Source organism: Olea europaea, chromosome 2 (assembly GCF_002742605.1).
Source record: "Olea europaea var. sylvestris chromosome 2, O_europaea_v1, whole genome shotgun sequence".
Taxonomy (NCBI): Eukaryota; Viridiplantae; Streptophyta; class Magnoliopsida; order Lamiales; family Oleaceae; genus Olea; species Olea europaea.
Window position 1 is genome coordinate 29029031 of NC_036238.1, and position 7050 is coordinate 29036080.

Consider the following 7050-nt stretch of genomic DNA (forward strand, 5'->3'; position numbering starts at 1 on the left):
TGAATAGGCACTTTTGAGTGGAAGCTAAAAGGAAGAAGGAAATCGAGGTCGAGAAAACCGAATGGCTATGTGTACAGGTCAGACACCATTCTGGACAGCTATTTTGGAAAGTTGGGACCAATTACAGATGTTAAGGTTGAAAAGTCATCTGTTCATCCGATAGAACCTCAGACACGAGGACAAGCTAATGAACTGGCAGTTCCCCAGAGGTTAATGCCCCATCGCAAGTCACGTTCAACTCTCAATCCGAAGTATGACCCATCAGATTTTTATATTGGAGACTGTAATGATGACTTTAGCTTGTATGACATTACTCTCGAGGCAAAAACAAGCTACCAACCGCAACATATTCCAAATATTTCTCTAATGAGCAAGTTAACCCATAAATCAATTGTTGACCGTCCACTTAACGTTGATGTTTTAGAATATGGTATGGTTATTGAAAAGAGATCATGTGGAAGGCCACGCACAAAGAATGTCAGGCTGCCGCAGCCGGTCCCACCAGTGAAATCACAAAAATCAAAAAAGCACAGGGGTTCATCAAGAAACACCAGGAATTTTGCTCCACTTACGGGTTCACTGGAGCCAGAGGAGATCCCTGTGATCAACACACTCGCGAACCCAGTTCTAGCTTGCGTCCCGCTGACGGTGGTGTTCAGCCGACTGAATGCAGCATTGAATAGCTCTGTCTGAGCAACCTATGTTGTTTCATCATGAATTTTTATTTAATTAGGCTGTCGAATTTAGGTGTTCTTTCTAAAGAACTGTGTTTATTTAGTTCCGTTGTATATAGTATTCTTCGAGGCACTCCCTGGCATCGATTTAATTTTCATAATCAAGGGCATAATGAAATGTTACTATTAATTTGCTGATTGCTTCAGGTTTGACAGATTGAAAATCATGTGAGTCTGAGTTTATAGTTAATACATTTCTTATAGCTGGTTCGTAATTTAAAATATTTGAGGTCCAAACAATGTATAAGATGAAACCCAACCATAAAGACTCCATTTGTACGTATATCATTAAATTGTATTTATAATGAGTTCAATCAGAACTTATATTCAAACTTTCATTTTTGTCTTCAATGATATTCAACGATAAGTTTTGTTACTCAAATTTTGCTCTAATATACAAAGTTTATTTGCTTCTAAATACAATCATGCGTGTTTTATTCCACAGATTTTAATTCTTAATAAAAAAATTCTATGTAATTTACAAGAGTAATTATTAAATTTTTTATTCCACATTTTAAAATTGAAAATATATTATATATTGGAGGAATAGAAATGAATATATTCAAGGAAGAATGGCATCTCAAACGTGTATTATAAATCTATCAAAAAATAATGGAAGTGAAGCCTAATTCCTTGTTTGGTATTACTAGTGTTGTATGACACACGGGGGCAAAAAAGGAAAAGAGAGGGATGGGGTGGCTCTCATTTTTGGCATAGCGGCCCCCAATGGGAGGTTTGACATACAACATTGGCAAGAATGGTGTTCCACATAAAATGTGACTCATGATGCACATGATTTTGTACATCGTTGTTAATTACTTTTAAATTTGAAGTTTTATCGATCGCATTGTAGTGATGTTGTGAAATATTTTCTAATTTAATATTTAAGACTATTATGTGATTAAGATTATTTACCAAAAGGAACTTTATTGCGCATTTTTGAAATCCAATATCTATAATTTTATGAAGATATAATATTTAATAGGTTGATAGAAATTAATTATTTATACTCCACCATTTTAATTATATAACATCCATATTAATGTTGTTGATAGTTTTACTAAACTGGAAGTTTGGAGTGTAGATTTAGATTATATCCATGGAGTGGGGTACCTACTTGAATTAAAAGCAACAATTTCTTTGTCTCTTTTGTAAGAATCGTAGACAATTGTCTAACAGAAATATAAATGCGAACATAGTCTTCAGAAGTTGAAGCAACGATTGTTTACATGCTTACATCTAACGTTAAGAATAATAGAAGGTTCAGAGAGGAGTGATTGGCCCAAGTAGGGCTTGGGATGTATGCTGGTGCAACATGGAAATGTGATTATCAATGCTTTGAGACAGTTGAAACTGTACAAGTGGAACTATCCAATGCATGACCTATAACTTGCAATGGTTGCTCATGGACTAAAAATATGAATTCACTACTTTTACAGCTAAAAGTTAATTAAATATGAGACAAAAAAGGTGGTTCGAATGTGTAAATGATCATTCAGATTTTAGAGTTGGGAATCACTCATGCCAATAGTAGAATTCGCCAATAATAACGACTTCCAAGCTACTCCTGAGATAGCCCAGACTCCTATGGGAGGTAGTAGTGGGGAATTTTCCGCCGAGCCCCTTTTCTCCTCAGTCCACAGAGACAAAATGTAGAACTGGTGCCAACAGTTCCTCACAGAAAAAAGGACTGCATCAAAGATGCAGTGCTAGTACATCTGAGAATTCTTAATTGGCGAACTATTTTCACTCGTGCCGTTGTTGCCGTTGTCTAACTGAAGCACTCATTCACTTTCTAAGAATGGCACCATATGAGGCTCTCTATGGCAAAAAAATGGATATCATAGACCATTGGGTTGAAGTTGCAGAAAAGAAAATTTTTATCTAGAAATTATTGAAAAGATAGTCTAGGCCATTGACAAGATTAGGCCTATAATAGAAGCAACACAGAACAGACATAAAAGCTATGCCAATGAGAGAAGAAGGGATATGGAATTTCACCGTTAATCCCCAACTAGTATCATATCTCCAGCGACTCGATACTCCACCTATTGTATTGCAGTAGCATCCCTAGCCATTTAAAATTGGTGCACAACAAGTCCGCAAGGATGTATCCTTCCTAAAATATGCTATTATGACAATTTCTTTACGAGAGTCAACTCTATTCTTAGTTTTGATAATATATAAAAACATAAACAAAACTGGAAGAAACGAGGGGGGAAAAAAGGGAAAAAAAAAGTAAAGAAAGAAACATGAAAAAACTTTACACCTCCTCTCTCCACACCCAAAACCCATTGTAGTGGAGGTGCCTAACCAAAATCGCATACCTTTTAGCATAAAAACAAACGAAGCTGAGACAAATTGACCCCCACTGCTGGACATACAAGAATTTTTTTGAAAAAAGGAAAAATTTTGATTCATAATTTAGCAAAGGAAATCCCAATGCTTCGATTTAACAATATAGAATTTAGTTATACAGTTGTTGAATAATTTCGGGAACTCGATCAATCACAACAAGTGGTAATCCAGGTGCATTGAATTGTTTGTTTTGTCTGTTTCACTTTTTGTCAAGTTTTTAATTATTTATTTTCCTGTCTTTGTAATTTATTTAAGGAGAATTCAACAAAGTGAACTAAAGAAAATTAGATATTTACTTATTTTTGTGCGCATTTCCGTGCTGCTTTTATTTTTCATTCTTAGATTTTGTTAATGCTAATTTCATTTGATGAGCAATCCGCTCGCAACATAGAAAATTATCTTATGGTTTTGTAGACCAAGTAGCTACAAATTCTATAAGTAGGGGACCAACTGTGCAATTTTTCAGTAGGTAAAAATTAATGTCTGTATAATATTAGGATTAACATTTCTTCCTTTCATGTTATAAACTCATAAATTAAGTCTTAGACGAAAGTTATAATCCGTAAATATTACGATTCACTGATCCGTCTTTCATTTTATAAACTCATAAATTAAGTCTTGACTTAGTGTAGCGGACATAAAGTATCGTTACAATCCACTCTTTTCGAAATCAAGTCCTATTTGACCCATATTGCTGATGACATAACTAGCACAACTGGTCTTTTAGCGAGAAATAACACTTTCTATGTCATACAAGATTCTAAGTATCTAATATAATTATTGCATGTATGATATAATTGACTTCTCAACTAGATGCCATTAGTATATGTATGTATATTGACCTCTATGCTCAATCACTCTACCAAACGAACTTAGCGTCAAGTACAATTAGTATACTCATTAATCACAAGCAATCTGATAACTTAAAAATTCATTTTTTGCAGTGTTTATTTCTTATCTTCTAATTAGTATGAAAGCTTGTACAATAACTCACTTCTCAACTCGATCACCATAAGAGACTTACAAAGTATAAAATATATTTAGTGTCTGTGCGTTAACTAATTTCTCAGCTCGATGTCCATACTAGTCTAACTAAATTTTAAATACAATAACATTTCAACGATAACAAACCTCTCAGCTTAATCACCAAATCAAGCTAATCAAGTGTAAATTACAATTAGAATCATAATTACTTAGCAGGGAGAAGGGAAAGACCTCAATGGACCAACTGCACCTCTGCTCTAATCAGACCAATTCATTCATTGATCAAGATCACCCGCTAGATAAAACCATGTGGGCTATTTAGGTTTTCCATCCAGCTGGATGAGGTGTATTAATGTAAATTTCTGATATAAAATGGGGCCTGTTAGCATGTACGTGGGGTAAGTCCTAATTTTAAAGTACTAATTCCCATGTTATAACCATGGTACCTGTTGGACGTGTTTTGTAATGTGAATAAGATAATACTATATAATTAGAGATGGAAAAAACATGAAGTTTCCTGATGTAGAACAACCTGCCTCAATTACCTGAGTTATTTAGACTTGAAGAAAGTCAGGAAGGAAGCCAGGAGATTTCTGTTTACAGCATTAGCATACGTGTTTCTTATTTTTTATTCTAGTTGGACTATGTTCTAATTTATTTCCTGCATATTTAATTGGGCTATGTTTTAAGACTTTTTTTTTTTTTTGGGCTTTGTTAGGTTTATTAAGTACCCCATTTAAAGACCTCTTAAACCATTTAGAAGGATTATTATTTTTGCCGTCAAATTTTTATCACAGGTTCTTTTTTTCTGGTGGATTCCAGTTTTCATTGGAATTAACGTTTGTTAATTCAATTTCGTGTCATTCATTGCGTCATTTCCTCGATCATGTCATCTAGTAAATTTTATACTTTTAACCAAATGTAATGATTGCTGACTACATTGTTTTGTTTATTTTCTCACATTCATTTCATAAGTACCTCTCACTATCTGTCCTATCTCCATCCGAGTGAGAGCATCTTCTATCTACACATACCAATGGTGCTACACAACTTTAATTCAGATCTTTAAGAAGTTGGGTTGGACCAGGCCAAAACATTGAATAATGATATCTACCACCATTTGTGATTGGCACCCGCTCAAGTGAAAGTGACCCGGTACCACATTAACTTGAACTAATCAATGGTTATGATAAATAGCAGTACTAAATTAATTTTGACTATTAACCAACACTATGACTATATAGTAAATATTTAATCAGCTTTCGTGCAATTTAACGATTTATTTTAAGAAATAGCAAACTCCATTAACGAATTTAGTACTACACACACGCGCGCTGTTCATGAAAGATTTAACTTTGTGGGTTCTAAGTATCCTCTTATTGAATGAATCCATTTATCATTTGAAAAGAATCAGTCTTGAGATAAATTTCAGCACTAGATGCTTAAAACTTATGTTAAGTGATTTTTGACAAAACTGTGAAAATAATTTTAGGTAGGCAGTCACTTATAAAATTGGCTTGTAAAGAGAGTAACGCACAAATAAGTCTTGATTTAGTGAGATAGGACGTAAAGCATCATTATAATATTCACTTTGTATGAAATCGATTCCACAATGATCCATATTCTCAATGACATAACTCACATAACTAGTCTTTAATTGGAAGTAACAATCTCTAGGTTATCCCATCCATACCATGGGTTATCCCAATAAGTGTTTGCCTCGATACCAAGTTTTTCAATCACTGTGGATAGATATAACCTCTTATTAGTTTAAGTTATATGAATCAAGCCTTAACTAATTAGAAAGCTGTGTATTAGCTCAACATTCCATTGTCAAGCAATATTATATAAGTTAAGGTTTTTTGGACTAATTTTGAAGTTCTTATTTTTTGTTAACTAGGTGACACACATTTTTTTTTCTATTTGAAAAACAACTGACTTCAAAGTTTCGGAGAAAAAAAATTTGGTAACTGAATTTTAATGTTTAATAGAATTCATTAATTAATTTTCTATGGAATGAAATTTTCTCTGCAATACCTGAATCCCCACCAATCCTCCAACCCACTGCAACCCTAACATTTAGTTCAAGAAAGAGTTGTCTTGCTGGCTGGGAGCTGTATGAGAGGTAACATCCACGTACGGCTCTGTGAGAAGGGTGAAGAGGCTACACTTTCAACACTCGAACTCTTGCAATTGGTGCCATAAGCCACCACCACCAACCGTCTCCATTGCCACTTTACTTGAAGACTCGGATATATATTTGTGCTTCGAGATTCTCACCGTGTATGTCTGTCCATTTTTTCGCCCCCATGCAATTGGTCCAGCTTCATTAGCCAACATCTGATGCCATGTCATCCCCACCTCCACCATTTTGTTCAGTTAATTCAAGTATATCTAGAAAATCTTCAATTAGGAGAGATTTAAGAATCCACAAATTGTTGTTTCTTTCTTTGAATTTGTTTTCTAAATTTTGAAGACGTGGATTTGTTAATGAAAGAGTAAACAAGTGTGACTTTTTAACAAAAATGTCACGGAAAGAAATCTGGAAATCAATGTTTTTCCATGGAAGTTTGGTTTTTTTTTTTTTTTCCATTTTTTTTAAAGCCTTGTAGATGCCACATTTGGTGTTGAAAAAGAAAAGTGCAATTTTTAACCAAAAAGTCACAAATAAAATCAATCCAGAAATTGGTGTTTCTTTCATGGAATTTTGTTTTGTTTTGAGAAGTTTGAAAATGCCGCAGTTAATACCCCAACTACTTATAAAGGAGATGTAAAAATAAACTAAAGTGAAAATTTCTATGTGGATAGTGTGTTTTCAATTAATAATTTTTTCCAATATTTTCCAATCCATATTATTTTAGGAATAAAAACTAAATTCCCCAAAAACAATTATTGCCCATAATTTGCACTAGGGCATAGCCAAGTGTTCGTTATTCCGGTAACTTTTATTTGTCAAATATTATATTTGAGTTTT